Source organism: Bos mutus, chromosome 26 (assembly GCF_027580195.1).
Source record: "Bos mutus isolate GX-2022 chromosome 26, NWIPB_WYAK_1.1, whole genome shotgun sequence".
NCBI lineage: Eukaryota > Metazoa > Chordata > Mammalia > Artiodactyla > Bovidae > Bos > Bos mutus.
In genome coordinates, this window is record NC_091642.1 from 48549320 (window position 1) to 48575541 (window position 26222).

Here is a 26222-nt window from a genome sequence, read left to right on the forward strand (position 1 = left end):
CATTATTCATTCATGTGTAAAAGAGTGTATAGTAAAAAGATACTTTTTCAGTGTTATTGGAGAGTTGTGAAAAATGTTTTATGGATGAACATAGAAATATAGAAAATAAATTTGATTTTTTTCAATTAGAATACTTCTGTGATGAGTGGAATTTGAAAATGACCTAGATATGACTTAGTTTCCTATATATTACCCTCCCCTTGAGGGTGGGAAGAATATGTGAATATGACTGAATGTCTTTTTTATGATCATTTTATATTATAGGGAATGTTTATAAAGTTTGTAGATGTAATTAAGATGACTGATCAATTTGACTTTGAATTAACTAAAACAGAGGATATCTTTGGTTAATCACTCAGTCATGTCCAACTCTTTGTGACCCCCATGGACTGCTGACAGACTTTTGTTGGCAAAGTAATGTCTCTGCTTTATAATATGCTGTCTAGGTTGGTCATAGCTTTTCTTGCAAGGAGCAAGCGTCTTTTAATTTCATGGCTGCAGTCACCATCTGCAGTGATTTTGGAGCCCATGAAAATAAAGGCTGTCACTTTTTCTATTGTTTCCCCATCTATTTTCCATGAGGTGATGGGACCAAATGCCATGATCTTAGTTTCTGAATGCTGAGTTTTAAGCCAGCTTTTTCACTCTCCTCTTTCAATTTCATCAAGATAAAATTGTAGCCCCAGCCAATACTTGTTTTTCAACTTGTGAGACCCTGAGAACTTTATAAGTATAATTTTGAAACTTTTATCATCTTAATACTCTACATTTCAAAGAGTAATTCTCTATATTTACTACTTTACTACTTACTTATCAAATATGAATGACATCTTTTGATTTTTGGCCATTAAAGATGAGAAAATCAGCCTTGCCACACAGTCTTCTAATTTCCCTTTGTTGTTTAAAAATTCAGTTCTGTTCAGTCGCTCAGTCGTGTCTGACTCTCTGCGACCCCATGAACCGCAGCACGCCAGGTGTCCCTGTCCATCACCAACTCCGGGAGTCCACTCAAACCTATGTCCATTGAGTCAGTGATGCCATCCAACCATCTCATCTTCTGTCGTCCCCTTCTCCTCCTGCCCTCAATCTTTCCCAGCATCAGGGTCTTTTCCAGTGACTCAGCTCTTTGCATCAGGTGGCCAAAGTACTGGTTTCAGCTTCAACATAAGTCCTTCCAATGAAGGACTGATCTCCTTTAGGATGCACTGGTTGGATTTCCTTGCAGTCCAAGGGACCCTCAAGAGTCTTCTCCAACACCACAGTTCAAAAGTGTCAATTCTTCTGTGCTCAGCTTTCTTTATAGTCCAACTCTCACATCCATACATGACCACTGGAAAAACCATAACCTTGACTAGATGGATGTTTGTTGGCAAAGTACGGTCAATATCTTTTCTATGGTAAGAGTTTATTTTTTTTTACATGGTTCTCACATTTGTTTTGGTCTGAGTTCTAGCATCAGATGTATTCATGACTTGCTTTTATTCCTTTAACTATGCTATTTCTAGTAATCTTTCAGTTGGGTATATCTCTTCCAGAAGATTATTTAAGGGCATATGATATTAGTAATTAGAAATTATTGACTTATTATTTGAAAAAAGAGTTTGGCTGTGTATCAACTTGTTGGCCTTAGATTCTGTCCTTTATTATTTCATAAGTATTGTTTTGATGGTTTTCTGGTGTTTAATGTTGCCTTGTATAAAACTGAGACCCTGTGCAAATAACTTGTTTTTTATATGTGTACATTTAAGTGTTTTTTCTTCTTAATTCAGAGGTATATTTTTTGGCTTACATCTTTATTTTATTTGTTTTCTTTCATATTTTAGCTTTTGAAGGGCTCTACCATTTATATATTGAATTTTATTTGTCTCATTTGTATCATTTTTCTCTATCATAATTTTAATGTTTGTTAAATTTTATTTCCTTTTGCTCATTTTTATCTAAATTATGTATTCTCCTATATTCTCACCAAACTAGGTGCAGTCTTTCTCTGTGATCATTCTATGTACAGGTGGCCCTCTGTATCTGCAGATTCCACAACTGAAAAAACTTTCCAGAATTTCCAGAAAGGAAAACTCGAGTTTGCCACACATTGGCAACTATTTTTTATAACATTTATATTGTATTTACGGCTATTTGCATAGCATTTGGGGCTTCCCAGGTGACTCTAGTGGTAAAGAACACACCTGCCAATTCAAGAAACCTGGGTTCAATCCCTGGGTTGGGAAATCCCCTGGAGTAGGACAATGCATGCGACTCCAGTATTCTTGCCTGGAGAATCCCATGAATAGAGAAGCCTGATAGGCTACTGTTCATAAGGTTGCATAGAGTCGGACATGACTAAAGCAATTTAGCATGCATGGCACATAGCAGTTACATTGTAGTAGGTATTGCAGGTAATCTAGGGGTGATTTAAAACATATAGGGAGATCTAGGTAAGTTACATGCAAATACTATGCCATTTTATATAAGGGGCTTGAGCATATGAAATTTTGGTATCCAAGGGGGTCCTAGAACCAATGCCCCCCATAGTTCTTCAGTTTCGTGATTTTTCTGTTGTCCCCTCTTTTCCTGTCAACTACTATTTTACCTTTTGTTTCTTCTTTGAGTCATTAAATATTTAATTTGAAGATAGGGTAGATTAGTATACACTTAAAAGAGTGGAATCTATCATTAAGTGCTGTGTGAACAATGGAAATTTGAGAAAAAATATTTTCACTGAAACAATATTTTGTCATGTGTTCTTTGTCTCATATTTTTTTCCTGATATTCTGTCATCCTTCAATATTTATATATAGATCTTCTGTTGGTTACTTCAAAAATTTTCAAATTAGAAAGAGCTGACTGTTTTTGTAAGCCAGCTATTTGGATTATCTTTTGCTATTAGTTTAATTTTAAACTTTTAAAGTGACTGTCAAAAAGTTTCTGTGCATTTTTTCAACAGAAAAACATTCATAATATTTTATAATTGGAGTACCCATTTAGGGACTTTAAAAAAATAAAATCAGTGCAAAATTGGTGTTAGATAATTTCAGCCCTTTGACAGCTAAGAATGTCTTTCACTGATTTTACATATGAACAGGAAATAAAATACATACAAAATTTTCAATTAACTTTCCCTGAATTATAATAGGTTATTCTCCAATCTTTCTTGACATTCAGTCTGAGCATTCATTGTTGGCAGTCTGAGCTTTTGATGTTAATAAGAATTCTCTTTTCACTTATTGTCATTGTTATTTGGTGTGAGCTTGTTTTACCTGCATGAGAAATTACTAAACAGCTGCTCTTTAGTTGCCCGTTGTGATTAATTTATTTAATGCATAAATTTCACTGACTCAACATATTTAAAGATTGTATTTAATTTCATTTAAATAATTCTTCAAAATACTTGACAGTAAAATAATTTAAGATTTATTATGGCAAATTTCTCTCAAATTGATGACACTAATTTTAAATTGCCATGAATAATTAGGGTAGCTGTCCTGTAACTCCTTTATCAGCATTATGTATTACTGGTAGTATTTATGTTAAAGTCTAATAAATTGCATTAATTCAAATTTTTCCAGTTGTTAATGAGCCACTTTTTCTTAGAGTTTGGTGAGGAAACATTGGCAAAGTAGCATCAGCTCTGGAGTCTACAGAAGTCAGGCAGAGTCTGACAGTGGGGTTGAAGTTTGACTTGATCATATATTATTGACTCCAATCTTGGATGTGTCACTCTGATCTTGAATTTCAGTATTATATATGTGGAAAATAATCACATCTACTTCATAGGGTTGTTAGGATTATAACATAATGCTGATAAATAATGTGCATAATAAAGTTTAGGTATATATTTTGATCTCAGAATATGATTGTTATTTTAGTAATTTTTATTGTTATTTTTATATTGTTACAGTACTATTATTATTCTTGCCATCCCATATTTGTCTTCCTTCTCTTGAAAATAGTATATTCCTTACACTATGTATCTACTGGGCTCTCCTGTTGAGATTCTTTTTACTGATATATACAGCAATTATTATCAGAATATTAATATTTTCATATTTGTAACGTTTTGTTCTTTTTTTTTTCCTTTTATTCCTTTAAGCCAAGTTCGCTATACTACATTTTAAGTTTGTACAAGCTGATGCTATTGGGCTGATGTTTACCTTCTTCTCTTTTTTATTACTTTAAGATCATATGCAAATTGACAAAAATCTCACTATCCAAACCTCCTATAGAAATCTCAAATTCAATATATACATGATCTTAAGGTTTATCTGATCTGATCTGATCTGATAGTTTATCCCAAATTCCTCACATTTTTTATTAACATTTCAAGCCCTAAATATGTATGTATATATACATTATATATTTTCCTTATATTAGATTATTGTCTTAGTTTCTATATTAGAGAATACCCAAACAGAAATTGCTTCAAAAAGATAGGTACTTATCTTTTCATATGTAAAATTTAGAGGAAGACAGCTCTATTGTCATCAGAGACTTGGACTCCTATCTCCTTGCTCTTGCATTATCAATATTTGACTTTTATTTTGTGTTCCAATAAGACTGTTTCAACTTCTACCTTCAAATCTGCCTTTCAGTCACAAGGAGACTATAAATGGAAAGACGAACATGGTTCTTTTCTTTAGGGGACATAAATTAAATATGACACACATAACTTCTGAACATATTCCACTGGTTACAACTTAGTTTCAGGGTCATCTATCTGTAAAGAGGCTGAGAAAGTCCTTTCCTAAGAGCCTGCAGGCCCACTAAGATTTTTATTTTGAGTAAATATATGTAAAAAGGAGGCTCCTCATTGATCATCAACTGCACACAAGCACTTTCTTTCACTACAGACCACTCACACTATCCCTAATGGACAATCATAAATTCCATCAATGATTATATACCACTCAAAGCCTAGGATTTGTGGACAATGTGTCATTTGCTTCATTAGGTCAGTATGTGGCCCTTCATGAATTAACTATATAGAAATAGACTGTGGCTCAAATGGTAAAAAATCTGCCTGCAATGCAGGAGACCAGGGTTCGATCCCTGGGTTGGGAAGTTCCTCTGGAGAAGGGAATGGCAATCCACTCAAGTATTCTTGCCTGGAGAATTGCATGGACAGAGAAGCCCAGTGGGCTACAGTCCATGGGGTCGCAAAGAGTCGGACACGACTGAGCAACTAACATACATACATACAAAGCCTAGGGTTTGGGGAAAATGTGTCATTTGCTTCATTAGATCAGGATATGGCCCTTCATGAATTAACCATATAGAAATAAGAAGACTTGTTGCATCCTTCATTCTCATGCTTAGTAAATAATGATTAAATCATAACATGAATACTGAGAAAAACTCACATTCCTAAAAGGAAAGAAGGCAATGATATAGGAGTATTTGTATATAGAAATGATTAAATATTCCTTGGCAAGAAATAATTATATTTTTTGCTTTGGCAATAGACCTTGATTTATATATCTGGCAGCTGCTAACTTTCTGTCTGAGATAAACTCCTTTTCTCCATTGATCTCTGTGGTGCCAGATAAAATACAGGATGCTCAGTTGAATTTGAATTTCAAATTGGGTGATCTGCATTTTTATTTGTTAAATTTGGCAATAGTGCTGTGTGGATCTGGCTTTAGCTTTTGTGCAGGCAATTACCATTTTTCTGTTTTTCATAGTCACATGTGATACAATTTGAGGAGACCTTTATTGTAGGCTGTAAAATTTCTGTATATGGTTTGTCTGCTAGCATAATTTGAGGCCTTGTGAGTTGATTTAGAAACTGAGAAATCACAGAATTGTGGGGTGGGGGGAGGTGTCCAAGATTTGTTTTTATTTATAAATACAAGTTCTTCAAATCTAAGTTGAGATAGTGGTCATTTTGCTTTAATCATTTCCATGTTCAAAAATTCAAGTCAAAGATCTCCCTCAGACATAGTTTAGACATTGTAAGGTCATTTTCTTTTATTGGTTACCATTTTTTTTTCTCAATTTAATGCAGGTTCTCTTGAGGCCATCTGGAAAAAAAACAAAAACAAAAATAAAAACAAAACATGTTGCTATGGGAAAGCAAATTTGTTTTCTGTATAATTGGATGGTCTCCTGACTACTATCAAAGCTACACTTCCTGTAAGTCTCCTCTCTAACTCTATTGTTCCCTAGGCATTTATAAATTATGATATGTGCATAGAAATTTTGAATGTTGCATCTCTGCATTTCCTTTCTCTTTACCTAGAAGTCCTTCTGTAATTGTCCAGATTGTCACTTCATAATTAGCTAAAATGTCACCTCCTCTGTAAAGCCTGAACTGAGTCTTCCAAAAAGCATTCAGTTAGTTCAGTTCATTTGCTCAGTTGTGTCTGACTCTTTGTGACCCCATGGACTGCAGCATGCCATGCCTTCCTGTGCATCACTAACTCCTAAAGCTTACTGAAACTCATGTCCATCGAGTCAGTGATGCCATTGAACTATCTCATTTTCTGTCGTCCCCTTCTCCTCCTGTCTTCAATCTTTCCCAGCATTAAGGTCTTTTCCACTGAGTCAGTTCTTCGCATGGGTGGCCAAAGTATTGGAGTTTCAGCTTCAGCATCAGTCCTTCCAATGAATATTTAGGGTTGATTTCCTTTGGGATTGACTGATTTGATATCCTTGCATCCAAGGAACTCTCAAGAGTCTTCTCGAACACTGCTGTTCAAAAGGTCACCAGACCATCAATTCTTTGGCGCTCATTTTCTTTATAGTCCAACTCACATCCATACATGACTACCAGAAAAGCCATAGCTTTGACTAGGTCAAGTAATGTCTACTTTTTAATATGCTGTCTAGGCTGGTCATAGATTTTCTTCTAAGGAGCAAGTGTCTTTTAATTTCATGGCTGGAATTTCAGTTGAGGTATTTCAAATCCTAAAAATGATGCTGTGAAAGTACTGTATTCAATAAGCCAGCAAATTAGGAAAACTCAGCAATGGCCACAGGACTGGAAAAGGTTAGTTTTCATTCCAATCCCAAAGAAAGGGAAAGTCAAAGAATGTTCAAACTATCACATGATTGCATTCATCTCTCATGCTAGCAAAGTAATGCTCAAAATTCTCCAATCCAGGCTTCAATACTACGTGAACCATGAAGTTCCAGATGTTCAAGCTGGATTTAGAAAAAGCAGAGGAAGAAGAGATGAAATTGCCAACATCTGTTGGATCTTAGGAAAAGCAAGAGAGTTCCAGAAAAACACTGACTTCTGCTTTATTGACTACACCAAGGTCTTTGACTGTGTGGATCACAACAAACTTTGGAAAATTCTTATGGAGATAGGAATACCAGACCACCTTACCTGCCTCCTGAGAAATTTGTGTGCAGGACAAGAAGCAACAGTTAGAACAGGAGATGGAACAACAGACTGGTTCCAAATTGAGAAAGGAGTATGTCAAGGCAGTATGTTATTACCCTGCTTATTTAACTTATATGCAGATATATATTGTCACCCTGCTTATTTAACTTATATGCAGAGTACATCATGAGAAACGCTGGGCTGGAAGAAGCACAAGCTGGAATCAAGATTGCCGGGAGAAATATCAATAACCTCAGATATGCAGATGACACCACCCGTATGGCAGAAAGTGAAGAGGAACTAAAAAGCCTCTTGATGGAAGTGAAAGAGGAGAGTGAAAAAGTTGGTTTAAAGCTCAACATTCAGAAAATGAAGATCATGGCATCTGGTCCCATCACTTCATGGGAAATAGATGGGGAAACAGTGGAAACGGTGTCAGACTTTATTTTTGGGGGCTCCAAAATCACTGCAGATGGTGACTGCAGCCATGAAATTAAAAGACACTTGTTCCTTGGAAGAAAAATTATGACCAACCTAGATAGCATATTGAAAAGCAGAGACATTACTTTGCCAACAAAGGTCCATCTAGTCAAGGCTATAGTTTTTCTAGTGGTCATGTATGGATGTGAGAGTTATACTGTGAAGAAAGCTGAGCACCAAAGAATTGATACTTTTGAACTGTGGTGTTGGAGAAAACTCTTGAGAATCCCTTGGACTGCAAAGAGATCCAACCAGTCCATTCTGAAGGAGATCAGCCCTGGGATTTCTTTGGAAGGAATGATGCTAAATGTGAAACTCTAGTACTTTGGCTACCTCATGCGAAGAGTTGACTCATTGGAAAAGACTCTGATGCTGGGAGGGATTGTGGGCAAGAGGAGAAGGGGACGACTGAGGATGAGATGGCTGAATGGCATCACTGACTCGATGGGCGTGAGTCTGAGTGAACTTCGGGAGTTGGTGGTGGACAGGGAGGCCTGGTGTGTTGTGATTCATGGGGTTTCAAAGAGTCGGACACTACTGAGCAACTGAACTGAGCTGAACTGAGAATACATCATGGGAAATGTCAGTCCGGATGAAGCACAAGCTGGAATCAAGATTTCCCGGAGAAATCTCAATAACCTCAGCTATGCAGATGATATCACCCTTAGGCAGAAGTGAAGAAGAACTAAAGAGCCTCTTGATGAAATTGAAAGAGGAGAGTGAAAAAGTTGGCTTAAAACTCAACATTCAGAAACGAAGATCATGGCATTCGGTCCCATCACTTCATGGCAAATAGATGGGGAAACAATGGAAAAAGTGACTGACTTTATTTTTGGGGGCTCCAAAATCACTGTGGATGGTGACTGCAGCCATGAAATTAAAAGACACTTTCTCTTTGAAAGAGAAGCTATGACCAGCCTATACAGTATATTAAAAAGCAGAGACATTACTCTGCCAACAAAGGTCCTTCTAGTCAAAGCTATATTTTTTTCCATTAGTCATGTGTGAATGTGAGAGTTGGCCTATAGAGGAAAGTGAAGTCACTCTCAGTTGTGTCCAACTCTTTTTGACCCCATGGACTGTAGCCTATTAGGTCCCACAGTCCATGGGATTTTCCAGGCAAGAAGTGGGTTGCCATTTCCTTGAACTGAGTGCCAAATATTTGATGCTTTTGAACAGTGATGTTCGAGAAGACTCTTGAGAGTCCCTTGGACTGCAAGGAGATCAAACCAGTCAATCCCAAAGGAAATCAACCCTGAATATTCATTGGAAGGACTGATGGTAAAGCTGAAACTCTAATACTTTGGCCACCAGATGCAAAGAACTGATGCACTGGAAAAGACCTTGATGCTGGGAAATATTGAATACAGTAGGATAAGGGGATGACAGAGGATGAGATGGTTGGGTGGCATCACCAACTCAATGAACATGAGTTTGAATGAGCTCCAGGAGTTGGTAATGGATAGGGATGCCTTGTGTGCTGCAGTCTATGGGCTTGCAAAGATTTGGACATGACTGAGCAACTCAACTGAAGTGAATATTTTATTTCCTTTTCCCTTCTGAATTTTGTGAGTATTCACTGTAAGCCAACAGCTCTTCTTTGTAAACTGCTCATAAGATGATTATGTAGAAAGATGAATTCTAACTCTTCCCTTTGGCAATTTGCATAGCAAACAAAATGCAATAAATATATACATACATACATATAAAAAGGGCTTCCCTTGTGGCTCAGCTGATAAAGAATACACCTGCAATGTGGGAAACTTGGATTTGATCCCTGGTTTGGGAAAATCCCCTGGAGAAAGGAATGGCTACCCACTCCAGTATTCTGGCCTTGAGAATTCCATGGACTATAGTCGATGAGGTCACACATAGTTGGACATGACTAACTCTCACTTTTGCGTATAAAATAAGGATAAAAAAATCTTTAAAATATATTACCAAAGAACGTATTAGATGTGTTTTTTCCTCTGTAGAATGAAAGTCACTATTTGTTCATATTTTCTCAAATAATTCAAATCTACTTTTCTATTTGCAGGGTTTGGAGACATAGTATCTGACTAAGATCTCTGGAAAGGAATCAGCTTTCATAGTTTTCAATGTCATTACTGGGCTTCATGTTTCACCCACATTTCACTTTAATGCAAACTCTTACAAGGCTAGTATTCTTAATACACATTTTCAATAATGTAATTCCTTAAGCCAAAATAGACGGTGGTTCCACATTCAAGAACCTAACTCTTATGATCTCAACTTATCTTTATGTTGTCAACTACTTGCTTGTAGTTCTCTATACCCCAAGCAAGCCTGTCTTAACTGCTTCCTTGCCTTCATTCATCCTTGCACTCAACTTGCAGCAATCTTCCCCATCTCATATTTATCTGTGTGATGTTAGTACTACCTGTCTTTGTAAGCTCAATACCACTATTCTCTACGAGCCCTCTCCTGAGCCTAATGAAAGTGAAAGTGTTAGTCGATCAGTCCTGTCGGACTCTTTGCAATCCCATGGAGTGTATCGTGCCAGGCTCCTATGTCCATGGAATTCTCCAGGCAAGAACACTGGAGTGGGTTGTCATTCCCTTCTCCAAAGCAATTCTCAACCCAAGGATCAAACATGGGTCTCTGGCATGTGGGCAGATGCTTTACCATCTGAGCCACCAGGGAAGTCAATATAAACAGAAGCGAACATATGTACATGTCTAAGGTTGTAAGTGTGATGTGGGCACACAATTACTAATGATACCACTTAATTAGAAATTTATTTTCTAATTTTGATATCAAGCCCAAGTGCAGGCACTTCAAAATTGTCAGTGTGTTTGAAAAGACTTTGAGAGGTGAGTAGCAGGTAAATGACTTAACAAATCCATTTTATTAAATATACAACTAATCCATTTTATTAAATATACAATATCCTATTTATCTCTGTACAACCATGTTTCCTGTCAAGAGGAAATAAAATATACTAGATTATGAACATGATAACTATAGGAAACTTTTCAGTATCTATTGCCAATTTGCTCTGTGTCTTAGTCAAAAAGTATTTTTTAAAAAGCAAATCAACCATGGTTCAGTAAATATAAGATATCTACCAGTACTGTTGTAGCTTAAAAACAATCATTTAGAAAGAGCAACACTACCTAATCTCCAAAAATGTTAGTGACATCTGTTGAAATGTAAAGGGTACCATTATTTTAGTCTGGTGAAAACATTTTGTTCAAGTATGGGCTCCTGACTTGCAAAGAAAAATAGTCTCTGGGTTATGTCAATGGCATTAAAGCATTAGCTACAGCATGAAAAAATAAGTTAACCTATGTATCATACTTGGATATAAGTATCTTTGGCTAGGTTTCTGATGAGTACAGTCTCTGAAGAATTTCCCCTTCCCGTTACAATTATTTGCATTTTAATTTGCAGCCATTTGTATCACCATGCCATTGCAGGTCTATTCAGGGAACTACTTTAAATGTTTTATGTACTAAATGGATGTTAGAAAAATCCCCCAATGTTGTTAATACCATAAATGCACAGGCAGTCACAAAAAGTAATACGTCACTATAGTTATTCTGATGTCAACTTCTAAGATAAAAATTTTAGACCCACTGGAAAATGAAAATACACATACATAGACCATTTTGCAAATGGTTTCAGGAGATTCCTATGCTTTAAGAAGCCCATGGGCTCCCCAACTATGACAATTTTTAAATAAGTGGTCATAAGTGCTCCCTTTCCAAGATGGGGCCCAATATCCCTTTTCCTTAATTCTAGGTGGGCTGTGATTCGCTTGCAACCAATAAAATGTGGCAAGAGTGGCAATGCATGTCTAATCCATAAATTGATCTATTTTTCACCTTGTTTGCTAAAACACTGGTGCTTGAAGCTATGAGCAGCATGTAAGACTTTTGTCTAAACCGAGGACATCATATTGTAAGACAGTCAATCCACTTGGAAAGACCAACTATAGTAGCTTCTGTGGTTAGCAGTCCTAGTCTTTGAGTCCTCATAGTTGTGATGCCAGATATAAAAATAAAATAGTCTTTACATGACTTTAGCCTCAAGACATTGAGTCACCTCCAGTTTTGATCCTTCTCAGAAGAATAACCTTGGGGTAGAAGAAATGTGCTTCCTTTTGGCCCTTTTTAAATTTCTAACCAACAGAAGACAAGAATAAATGTATTTTTTCTTTTACACAATGAATTTGGGATAACTTTATGCAGATATGTTTGTTATTCAATACAACAACTTATATTAAAAAGTTTAAGTATGTAGAGACAAGAAATCCAGAAGTATTGGGTTTGACTGAACTCAACTAGTCACACAAGGACTTAAAAGCAGAAAAAATTTTGATATTCTGTTTCTTCCAGGAAATGCAGATTCATAAAAATAGATCAAAATTGGAAATCCAGTCTGCCAAGTTAATGTGTGCTAAGTCCCTCAACTGTGACCTTTTAAATATAGGATTTCAAAAGAAAAAGATAATCATAATTAAAAGCAAACAAATTCATTAAGTTAATCCTCAGAGGGCATGTTCCCCCCCCCAGATTTGGCATATTGCCAAGTTATTTCTTCTTTATTAATGAGAATATATTTGGCTCAGGTGTGAAAACAAATTAACTATCAGTTTTTGTGACTTCATATAAGGAGGTCTATGTGTTGTTCATGACAGGTATTTACTTCATGGCTGCTAGTTATTTTTGTTTTGTTGAGGGGGAGGGTGGTAGGAAATTTCTCCATATAGTCAAATCCATAACTAACCTGAAAGGCTTCTTTCACCTTATAGTAACTCCATCATTAGGGACATATATCTCTAAATTTTGGTGAGAAATGTAAAGAAAGAACTTAAAAATCACGAGGGTTTTATGAAGGGCTAAGTTTGAAAGAAGACAGATGATTTTTATCCATATCTTGTTGGAAAACACAGATAAAATCTAAACTTTAGCCATAAAAGAAATATAGTCTCTCTGTGTCCTTAGAAAAAGGAAAATGTAATGAAGTTGGGTGAAGAGCTAACAATGTATTGTCAAATCCTGCTGAAAGTTAAATTCTAATCATTCTGTTTATTTTATTAATATTTTGTACTACATATTTTCCTTTGAGTGTCTGATATATCTGACTCTAACCAAAAGCTTATTTTTAGACCTTTCATGATATGAATGGACTGCTATGTTAAGGATTAGGTGACATCTAAATGTAGAGAAAAATACAATTTATTGAACATTATAGAAGAAATACTAAAATAACGTGTTAGTTCAAAGTAAAAAATATCACTCCATTTTGTATTTTTTGATCAAAGTAGGACATAAGCAATGAATTATTTATTGTATCAAAAAGGTGATAAATTTTAGCAAACACAAAGTGAAACAGTGAGCACAAAAGCAGCTTATTGTCACCTATAATATATAAATTACGTGCTCTACAATGGGATGATTCATGATGTTTTAAAGTCTTCTTATTTTTAGTATCAGAAGTGGTAATACAAATTCTTCTTCTGGTTCAATGCTTTTAATTATTTCTAGCAGTAATTTCCCCAGTGAATCAAAGTATTTATTTATTGGTCTATTTGAAATGACTTAGCAAGCAAACATTCTGGATGAACCTATGTGTCATCCTCTTTATTAGAATCATTAACATCTTCTTTTTCTACAGAAATATTAACAAAGGCAGGACATCGTTTATTCTTCAGAATAACAAGAGTGCAGGTCACCTGGAATTTAAATGACATCAAAACTCATGGTTAGAAACAGAAATTAGTCAGTTACCAAAAAAAGCTCTTGGCTTTTCCTAAGAGTAACTTCTCTATTGAAATAGTTGTCATCATGCAGATAACAATGTAATCTTGGGAAAATGTAAAGGAAGCAACTATTTGAAGGAGCTGCAGACTTAAAGCAGACAGAAAGTGAGGGGGACTTGAGTCTAAATAAGAGAAATATAGCAGTTTATACTTGTGGTTTAACTTTTAGCCTGAGACACTTGGCAGTTTAGATGGAAGGCATGGGTGGCATGGGTGGAATGAGATGAGGTGGAAACAGTTGTATTCAAAGCTAAAAGCTACAGTCATTTTAACTTTACAAATAACAGGATGGAAATTGGGGCTTTTGGGGTGGCTGGAAAGTATTTCAGGAAATAGGATTGACAAGACTTCTTGTCTGAAGGAATATAGCAGGTTTGATAGTGGGGTGTTGGGGAGTTGGGGAATACCTCTACCACGTACATAGAATAACCGATAAAAGATAGTGGTTACTGTTATTAAAACTATATCATGAGTTCAATTATTCTGTTACAAAATGTCAATCAGGCAGTTGTAAACATGACAGAGAAAAGCTATAAATATATACATAAATATATACATAAATTAATACTTTAGTTAATATAAATATATACTTATATATAATATAATATACATATAATATATAATTATAAATATAAAAATTATACTAATAAATATAATATATAATTTATATATATTATACACATAACGTATATACTTTTATAAATATATATATACAGTTATATACATATGTATAATTTATATTATGTATATATAATATATACATAATTTATATATCAATTATATATGAATATACATATTATGAATAAATATATATTTATATATTATATTATTCATTATACTAATATATTACATATTAATATATATATTATATTATACATTAATATTAATATATTGATATATTATAACTATTATATGTTAATATATTATAATATATACAATAATATAATATATGAAAATTAACATATTCATGTAATACCAAATATTAATACAGGCTAATATATTATATATAAAATATTATATGTACATAATCTATATACACTAATATTAATATATTAACAATATTAACTATTATATTAGGTATATAAAATATATTAATATCTATTATTAATATATTAATTAAAATATATGATACATTATATATATAATATATAAAATATATAATATATTAATATTAATATATTGATAATAAAATTATATCAGTTAATATATATATATTAATATATAATATATAGTACATATAACATATCATATTTATATATTATATATGATATGATATCATATATATATATTATATTATATATATAGTATATATATTGTGTTACATATATTATATTATATATATAATATATATACATTATATAATACATATTTTATGTGTATTATATTATATATTATACTATACTATTACTATATATAATATATGAATATTATTAATATATTAATATAGTATTTTATAAATATATATTTAATTAATTATTATAATAATCATATTAGAATATATTAATACATATATTATATATAATATATAACTATATTATATATTATATAATTATATAATATTGTATATTATTGTATAATATATAAGTATAATACATAATATATTATATATATTTTATAGTTATAATATATAACTATATATAATACTTTTTATGTATTATATAATATATATAATATATTATAATTCCATTATACATGTTAATATATAATATAATATATAAAATTATATAATTAATATATACTATATAGTATATAAATGTTAATGTAATATGTATAATATGTATAATATATGTATACTAATAAATAATTTACATATATATTATATTATATTATATATGCATAACACATAATTGTTAAATAATTATATATAATATATAATTTTATATACTATATATAACATATAATATATATTTCATATTATATAAATATAATATCATATGTATGTAATATATAACATATATAATATAATATATATAATATACACTATAATGTACATAATGTATATTATATATATTATACTATAAAATATATAATAAAATATATAATATATCAGATCAGATCAGTCAGTCATGTCCGACTCTTTGTGACCCCATGAATAGCAGCACACCAGGCCTCCCTGTCCATCACCACCTCCTGGAGTTCACTGAGACTCACGTCTATTGAGTCCGTGATGTCATCCAGCCTTCTCATCCTCTGTCGTCCCCTTGTCCTCTTGCCCCCAATCCCTCCCAGCATCAGAATCTTTCCCAATGAATCAACTCTTCGCATGAGGTGGCAAAAGTACTGAGGTTTCAGCTTTAGCATCGTTCCTTCCACGAAATCCCAGGGCTGATCTCCTTCAGAATGGACTAGTTGGATCTCCTTGCAGATCAAGAGACTCTCAGGAGTCTTCTCCAACATCACAGTTCAGAAGCATCAATTCTTCGGTGCTCAGCCTTCTTCACAGTCCAACTCTCACATCCATACATGACCACAGGAAAAACCATATCCTAGACTAGACGAACCTTTGTTGGCAAAGTAATGTCAGTGCTTTTGAACATGCTATCTATGTTGCTAATAATTTTCCTTCCAAGGAGTAACCGTCTTTTAATTTCATATATAAACATATATATATATATATTTATATATGTAATATATTATACATATATTTTATATATTTTACATATATAATATGTATTCAATATATTATATAATATTATAATATATTATTTATATCAGATCAGTCGCTCAGTCCTGTCTGACTTTTTATGACGCCATGAATTGTAGCACACCAGGCCTCCCTGTCCAGCACCAAATCCCGGAATTCAATGAGATTCACATCCATCAAGTCAATGATGCCATCCAGCCATCTTATCCTCTGTCGTCCGCTTCTCCTCCTGCCCCCAACCCCTCCCAGCATCAGAGTCTTTTCCAATGAGTCAACTCTTCACATGAGGTGGCCAAAGTACTGGAGTTTCAGCTTTAGCATCATTCCTTCCAAAGAAATCCCAGGGCTGATCTCCTTCAGAATGGACTGGTTGGGTCTCCTTGCAGTCCAAGGGACTCTCAAGAGTCTTCTCCAAACCACAGTTCAAAAGCATCAATTCTTCGGCGCTCAGCCTTCTTCACAGTCCAACTCTCACATCCATACATGACCACAGGAAAAACCATAGCCTTGACTAGACGAACCTTTGTTGGCAAAGTAATGTCTCTGCTTTTGAATATGCTATCTAGGTTGGTCATAACTTTCCTTCCAAGGAGTAAGCATCTTTTAATTTCATGGCTGCAGTCACCATCTGCAGTAATTTTGGAGCCGAGAAAAATAAAGTCTGACACTGTTTCCACTGTTTCCCCATCTATTTCCCATGAAGTGGAGGGACCGGATGCCATGATCTTTGTTTTCTGAATGTTGAGCTTTAAGTCAACTTTTTCTCTCTCCACTTTCACTTTCATCAAGAGGCTTTTGAGTTCCTCTTCACTTTCTGCCATAAGGGTGGTGTCATCTGCATATCTGAGGTTGTTGATATTTCTCCCGGCAATCTTGATTCCAGTTTATGTGTCTTCCAGTCCAGCATTTCTCATGATGTACTCTGCATATAAGTTAAATAAACAGGGTGACAATATACAGCCTTGACAAACACCTTTTCCTATTTGGAACCAGTCTGTTGTTCCATGTCCAGTTCTAACTGTTGCTTCCTGACCTCCACACAAATTTCTCAAGAGGCAGATTAGGTGGTCTGGTATTCCCATCTCTTTCAAAATTTTCCACAGTTTATTGTGATCCACACAGTCAAAGGCTTTGGCATAGTCAATAAAGCAGAAATAGATGTTTTTCTGGAACTCTCTTGATTTTTCCATGATCCAGCGGATGTTGGCAATTTGATCTCTGGTTCCTCTGCCTTTTCTAAAACCAGCTTGAACATCAGGAAGTTCACATACTGCTGAAGCCTGGCTTGGAGAATTTTGAGCATTACTTGACTAGCATGTGACATGAGTGCAATTGTGCCGTAGTTTGAGCATTCTTTGGCATTGTCTTTCTTTGGTGTTGGAATGAAAACTGACCTTTTCCAGTCCTGTGGCCACTGCTGAGTTTTCCAAATTTGCTGGCATATTGAATGCAGCACTTTCACAGCATCATCTTTCAGGATTTGGCATAGCTCAACTGGAATTCCATCACCTCCACTAGCTTTGTTCGTAGTGATGCTTTCTAAGGCCCACTTGACTTCACATTCCAGAATGTCTGGCTCTAGGTCAGTGATCACACCATCGTGATTATCTGGGTCATGAAGATCTTTTTTGTACAGTTCTTCTGTGTATTCTTGCCATCTCTTCTTAATATCTTCTACTTCTGTTAGGCCCATACCATTTCTGTCCTTTATCGGGCTCATCTTTGCATGAAATGTTCCTTTGGTATCTCTGATTTTCTTGAAGAGATCCCTAGACTTTCCCATTCTGTTGTTTTCTTCTATTTCTTTGCATTGATCGCTGAAGAAGGCTTTCTTGTCTCTTCTTGCTATTCATTGGAACTCTGCATTCAGATGTTTATATCTTTCCTTTTCTCCTTTTCTTTTTGCTTCTCTTCTTTTCACAGCTATTTTTAAAGCCTCCCCAGACAGCCATTTTGCTTTTTTGCATTTCTTTTCTCTGGGAATGATCTTGATCCCTGTCTCCTGTACAATGTCACGAACCTCTTTCCATAGTTCATCAGGCACTCTATCTATCAGATCTAGGCCCTTAAATCTATTTCTCACTTCCACTGTATAATCATAAGGGATTTGATTTAGGTCATACCTGAATGGTCTAGTGGTTTTCCCTACACTCTTTGATTTAAGTCTGAATTTGGCAATAAGGAGTTCATGGCCTGAGCCACAGTCAGCTCCTGGTCTTTTTTTTTGCTGACTGTATAGAGCTTCTCCATCTTTGACTGCAAAGAATATAATCAATCTGATTTCGGTGTTGACCATCAGGTGATGTCCATGTGTAGAGTCTTCTCTTATGTTGTTGGAAGAGGGTGTTTGTTATGACCAGTGCATTTTTTTGGCAAAACTCTATTAGTCTTTGCCCTGCTTCATTCCGTATTCCAAGGCCAAATTTGATTGTTACTCAAGGTGTTTCTTGACTTCCTACTTTTGCATTCCAGCATTATACTTTTGCATAATGAAAAGGACATCTTTTTTGGGTGTTAGTTCTAAAAGGTCTTGTAGTCTTCATAGAACCGTTCAACTTCAGCTTCTTCAGCGTTACTGGTTGGGGCATAGACTTGGATTACTCTGATATTGAATGGTTTGCCTTGGAAACGAACAGAGATCATTCTGTCGTTTTTGAGATTGCATCCAAGTACTGCATTTTGGACTCTTTTGTTGACCATGATGGCCACTCCATTTCTTCTGAGGGATTCCTGCCTGCAGTAGTAGATATAATGGTCATCTGAGTTAAATTCACCCTTTCCAGTCCATTTCAGTTCGCTGATTCCTAGAATGTCGACATTCACTCTTGCCATCTCTTGTTTGACCACTTCCAATTTGCCTTGATTCATGGACCTGACATTTCAGGTTCCTATGCAATATTGCTCTTTACAGCATCAGACCTTGCTTCTATCACCAGTCACATCCACAGCGGGGTATTCTTTGTGCTTTGGCTCCATCCCTTCATTCTTTCTGGAGTTATTTCTCCACTGATCTCCAGTAGCCTATTGGGCACCTACTGACCTGGGGAGTTGCTCTTTCAGTATCCTATCATTTTGCCTTTTCATACTGTTCATGGGGTTCTCAAGACAAGAATAATGAAGTGATTTGCTATTCCCTTCTACAGTGGACCACATTCTGTCAAATCTCTGTGGTAATAAGAGGGCTCAAAGATGTCAATACTTGTTAAGCTATACATTTAATTTTTAATTTTCTATGTCTTTGATTTGGGTTAAAAACTTTTTTAAATAAAAACAAAAATTATATTCTTATAATGTCTTTGAAAGACTATAATTTATATATAAAAATATTTATATATATATTTATAAATTTATATATTGTATATTTATATATAATATATAATATTATATATTGTATATATTACATAAATAGTATATATTATGTATTATATTATGTATTATATATTATATATCATGTACTATATTATGTATTTTATAATATATTATTATATAATAATATATAATTATTATAAAATCACATATATTTTATTATTATATATAATATACTTTATATTATATATTATATGTATTATATATTATATATATAATTACATATTATATGTATTATATATGTTATATATATAATTATATATTATATGCATTATATATATTATATATATTATGTATTATATAATATATATAATAAAATGTATTATGTTTTATATTATATATTATATATTATGCATTATATTATATATTATTATATTATAATATATACTTATTATAAAATTATATATAATATATTATATATAATTATATTACTATGATACTATTTTTATGTGTTAGATTAGATATTATATACATTATCTATAAAATATTACATTATATATATTATATTATATTAGTATATACTATTATTATATAATTATATATATTTTATTATGTATAATATAGAACTATATATTATACATTATATATTATGTAGTATACTTTTATAATTATACATTATATAGTTATAATTATATATAATATATAAAATTATAATATATACTATAATATATTATAATATTATAAATTTAATATTATATATTATATATAATTATAATAGGACTCCATGTCCGAAGGGCGGCAGCCAAGAGGAGTTACCCCACGTCCGAGGTCAGCGGCAACGGCTAGAGTACCAGACTGCGATGGCGCAGGAACCACCCAAAGGAGCTATCCCACGTCTGAGGTCAAGCCGGGGCGGCTGAGAGGAGATACCCAGCGTCCGAGGTCAGGGGAGGCAGCCAGGAGGAGCTACCCCACGCCCCTAAGCCTGAGGCCAGGGGTAACGGCCGGGAGGAGATACACCATGCCCCAAGCCTGAGGCCAAGGGCAGAGGTGGGGAAGAGCAAGGGCACAACCGAGGCCAGGGGTGGTGGCCGGGAAGACCAACCCCACGGCCAAGGATCCATGGCTGCGCGGGCACAGGAAGGCCTAGAGGAGCTATTCCACACTGAAGGTCAGGAAGGGCGGCAGTGAGGAGACACCCCTCAACCAAGGTAAGGAGCACTGGCTGTGCTTTCCTGGAGCAGCTGTGAAGAGATACCCCACGCCCAAGGTAAGAGAAACACAAGTAAGACGGTAGGTGTTGCAAGAGGGCATCAGAGGGCAGACACACTGAAACCATACTCAAAGAAAACTAGTCAATCTAATCACACTAGGACCACAGCCTTGTCTAACTCAATGAAACAAAGCCATCCATGCCCCTGGGACAACCGAAGATGGGCGGGTCATGATGGAGAGATCTGACAGAATGTGGTCCACTGGAGAAAAGAATAGCAAATCCCTTCATTATTCTTGTCTTGAGAACCCCATGAACAGTATGAAAAGGCAAAATGATAGGATACTGAAAGAACAACTCCCCAGGTCAGTAGGTGCCCAATAGGCTACTGGAGATCAGTGGAGAAATAACTCCAGAAAGAATGAAGGGATGGAGCCAAAGCACAAAGAATACCCCGCTGTGGATGTGACTGGTGATAGAAGCAAGGTCCGATGCTGTAAAGAGCAATATTGCATAGGAACCTGGAATGTCAGGTCCATGAATCAGGGCAAATTGGAAGTGGTCAAACAAGAGATGGCAAGAGTGAATGTCGACATTCTAGGAATCAGCGAACTGAAATGGACTGGAAAGGGTGAATTTAAAACAGATGACCATTATATCTACTACTGCAGGAAGGAATCCCTCAGAAGAAATGGAGTGGCCATCATGGTCAACAAAAGAGTCCAAAATGCAGTACTTGGATGCAATCTCAAAAACGACAGAATGATCTCTGTTCGTTTCCAAGGCAAACCATTCAATATCAGAGTAATCCAAGTCTATGCCCCAACCAGTAACGCTGAAGAAGCTGAAGTTGAACGGTTCTATGAAGACTACAAGACCTTTTAGAACTAACACCCAAAAAAGATGTCCTTTTCATTACGCAAAAGTATAATGCTGGAATGCAAAAGTAGGAAGTCAAGAAACACCTTGAGTAACAGGCAAATTTGGCCTTGGAATACGGAATGAAGCAGGGCAAAGACTAATAGAGTTTTGCCAAGAAAATGCACTGGTCATAACAAACACCCTCTTCCAACAACATAAGAGAAGACTCTACACATGGACATCACCTGATGGTCAACACCGAAATCAGATTGATTATATTCTTTGCAGTCAAAGATGGAGAAGCTCTATACAGTCAGCAAAAAAAAGACCAGGAGCTGACTGTGGCTCAGGCCATGAACTCCTTATTGCCAAATTCAGACTTAAATCAAAGAGTGTAGGGAAAACCACTAGACCATTCAGGTATGACCTAAATCAAATCCCTTATGATTATACAGTGGAAGTGAGAAATAGATTTAAGGGCCTAGATCTGATAGATAGAGTGCCTGATGAACTATGGAAAGAGGTTCGTGACATTGTACAGGAGACAGGGATCAAGATCATTCCCAGAGAAAAGAAATGCAAAAAAGCAAAATGGCTGTCTGGGGAGGCTTTAAAAATAGCTGTGAAAAGAAGAGAAGCAAAAAGAAAAGGAGAAAAGGAAAGATATAAACATCTGAATGCAGAGTTCCAATGAATAGCAAGAAGAGACAAGAAAGCCTTCTTCAGCGATCAATGCAAAGAAATAGAAGAAAACAACAGAATGGGAAAGTCTAGGGATCTCTTCAAGAAAATCAGAGATACCAAAGGAACATTTCATGCAAAGATGAGCCCGATAAAGGACAGAAATGGTATGGGCCTAACAGAAGTAGAAGATATTAAGAAGAGATGGCAAGAATACACAGAAGAACTGTACAAAAAAGATCTTCATGACCCAGATAATCACGATGGTGTGATCACTGACCTAGAGCCAGACATTCTGGAATGTGAAGTCAAGTGGGCCTTAGAAAGCATCACTACGAACAAAGCTAGTGGAGGTGATGGAATTCCAGTTGAGCTATGCCAAATCCTGAAAGATGATGCTGTGAAAGTGCTGCACTCAATATGCCAGCAAATTTGGAAAACTCAGCAGTGGCCACAGGACTGGAAAAGGTCAGTTTTCATTCCAATCCCAAAGAAAGGCAATATCAAAGAATGCTCAAACTATGGCACAATTGCATTCATCTCACACGCTAGTCAAGTAATGCTCAAAATTCTCCAAGCCAGGCTTCAGCAATATATGAACTTCCTGATGTTCAAGCTGGTTTTAGAAAAGGCAGAGGAACCAGAGATCAAATTGCCAACATCCGCTGGATCATGGAAAAATCAAGAGAGTTCCAGAAAAACATCTATTTCTGCTTTATTGACTATGCCAAAGCCTTTGACTGTGTGGATCACAATAAACTGTGGAAAATTTTGAAAGAGATGGGAATACCAGACCACCTAATCTGCCTCTTGAGAAATTTGTATGGAGGTCAGGAAGCAACAGTTAGAACTGGACATGGAACAACAGACTGGTTCCAAATAGGAAAAGGTGTTTGTCAAGGCTGTATATTGTCACCCTGTTTATTTAACTTATATGCAGAGTACATCATGAGAAATGCTGGACTGGAAGACACACAAACTGGAATCAAGATTGCCGGGAGAAATATCAACAACCTCAGATATGCAGATGACACCACCCTTATGGCAGAAAGTGAAGAGGAACTCAAAAGCCTCTTGATGAAAGTGAAAGTGGAGAGTGAAAAATTTGGCTTAAAGCTCAACATTCAGAAAACGAAGATCATGGCATCTGGTCCCACCACTTCATGGGAAATGGATGGGGAAACAGTGGAAACAGTGTCAGACTTTATTTTTGTGGGCTCCAAAATTACTGCAGATGGTGACTGCAGCTATGAAATTAAAAGATGCTTACTCCTTGGAAGGAAAGTTATGACCAACCTAGATAGCATATTCAAAAGCAGAGACATTACTTTGCCAACAAAGGTTCGTCTAGTCAAGGCTATGGTTTTTCCTGTGGTCATGTATGGATGTGAGAGTTGGACTGTGAAGAAGGCTGAGCGCCGAAGATTGATGCTTTTAAACTGTGGTGTTGGAGAAGACTCTTGAGAGTCCCTTGGACTGCAAGGAGACTCATCCAGTCCATTCTGAAGGAGATTAGCCCTGGGTGTTCTTTGGAAGGAATGATGCTAAAGCTGAAACTCCAGTACTTTGGCCACCTCATGCGAAGAATTGACTCATTGGAAAAGCCTCTGATGCTGGGAGGGATTGGGGGCAGGAGGAAAAGGGGACAACAGAGGATGAGATGCCTGGATGGCATCACTAACTCGATGGACGTGAGTTTGAGTGAACTCCGGAATTTGGTGATGGACAGGGAAGCCTGGCGTGCTGCAATTCATGGGGTCGCAAAGAGTCGGATATGACTGAACGACTGATCTGATCTGATAATGGCTGAACTGTATCATTAGCACAGAAACCCCAAGTAGATACATCCCAACTCTTCCCTCTTTCCATAAATAGTGATTACACGACTTTTTAAACCACCACTACCCCGTGGGTTTTTTTTTTTTTTCATAGTTTATTATCATATCTTTTAAATCTCTTTTAGTTTATACCTTTTAAATTCAACCACTTTTTGCCCTTAAATTTTATCTGTTGAAGAATTCAGAGCATTTGACCTACAAAATTTCATAGATAAACAGCCTGTGTTCTCTACAGATTGGAAGCTGGACCCATAAATTTGACTAGACTCACATTTGGTTTCTTTTGGTAGATTATTGTGTTTTATTAGGGGGCATCTTATGTCTGATTGCCCTTTTTTTGATGCTAGCTACTATTGAAATGTGATGCCTAGTTTCATTTTTCATTTGGGTTTTTCTAGAGGGTGGTATTCTAACTCTTTCTCACTTACTAGCAAATGTAAAGAGACAATTCTGATCTACTATTTGATTACCCAGTGGTAAGGAGTTCATATAGAAAAGGGAAAATAAATGCTTGTCTCTCATTTATTTACCAATTTTCAAGATAAATAATTAATCATTAATAATCTTTAAAATTAGTTTTAATATGAATTTATGCATTTAATCCTATTTAATGAGTTTCAAAACATTGAAATCATCATCCTTTTTAAAGGCTAAATTGTTCTAATTTTGTCAGTAGTTTCTTCCTTTATGATAAATTCTGTTTTGAGAATTGATACATGCTTAATACACAGAAGGGATAAAATTGGCATTTGGGTTTAAAAAAAAATGTTTATTGTTATTTATTTATTTGACTGCACTGGGTCTTAGTTTTAGCATGTGGGATCTGGTTCACTGACCAGGTATCTGACCCAGGCCCCCTGCACTGGGAGTGTGGAGTCTTAGCCACTGGATCATCTGGGAAGTCCTGAATTTGGGTGTTTTTGAAGGACCAAGTTATCCTGTGCCCAATTAGCAGTTTCATTTTAGCAGTAAAACACCCTTTTCACTCTTTTTAGTGTGATGTATGTGTATGTGTTTATGTTCATGTGTTTTTATGTGTCCATTGTGCACATACATGTGTGTGCCTATGTTTGTGCAACAGAAAAACTCTGTGACCTCTCTTTCCAACATTTTTACCACTTGACCTTAGACTGGCTTTATTACATTTCCTTCTCTTGAGTGCATTAAAGATTCAGTTGATTTTAATCTGATTTATACTATTGCTTCTGAAATATACTAATGATAATTTGATTGTTTTCCTTATAAATAACTACTTATTTCAGCTAATGATCTAAAATTTTTATTTTACATTCCAATAGTTTGAATTATAGTTAGTATTGATTTTTTTGTTACTATTGTCAACTACATGATGTGATCATTCTATATGTAGAATTTTTTAAAGAAAACCCCCAATAGTTTTTGCTTTAGTTCTAATTTGTTCTGTTTTATGGAGTTGTTTTTCTTCTTCAGAGACTGCTATTATCAGTATTGTTGGATGTCATTTTCTAATCTTTAGGTCTTATCAATTTCTTCCAAACTTAAAAAAAATTATTTTCCTTCATTTCATTATAACTTCGATTTACTTCTTTCCTGTATTTCTCTGAAGGTATTATGTGACATGCTTATGCTTTTATTATTTTTAAAATATCTGTGATATGTTTTGAAATATAATTGTAATTTTTATGTATACTCTGAGTGTGTCTCGCTAATATGCTCTTATTTTCTGTATTCTTTTTAATTTTTATTTTTTAAAAACTTTCCTTTTCTGTCTTATTCCCTTCCATCTGAAATCACCTGTTTGTTTTCTGTATCTAGAACTCTTTTTCTGCTTTGTTATGTTTGTTTATTTATTTTGTTTTTAGGTTCCTCAAGTAAATGAAATCATATAGTATTTGTCTTTCTCTGTATGACTTCACTTAGCATAATACCCTCTAGGTCAATAATGCTGTTTCAAACGGCAAGATTTCATTCTTTTGTAAAGTTAAATATTATTTATATGTGTGTACCTCATTTTCTTCACCCATTCATCTATTAGTGGGCACTTAGTTTGCTTCCATAGCTTGGCTATTGTAACTAATGCTGCAATGAACAAAAGTGTGCATGTACCTTTT

At 35.0% G+C, this 26222-nt stretch overlaps 1 long non-coding RNA gene across 2 annotated transcripts in view; it reads left to right on the forward strand.

The window, feature by feature from the left end:
• Positions 1–25357, forward strand: part of LOC138985783 (uncharacterized) — a 123889-nt gene extending 98532 nt beyond the window's left edge. For both annotated transcript variants that reach the window (XR_011462734.1, XR_011462736.1), the window contains 2 exons: positions 5999–6126; positions 20318–25357. This is a non-coding gene — a long non-coding RNA (uncharacterized lncRNA). The remainder of the gene's footprint in view (positions 1–5998; positions 6127–20317) is intronic.
• The last annotated feature ends 865 nt before the right edge of the window (positions 25358–26222 follow it).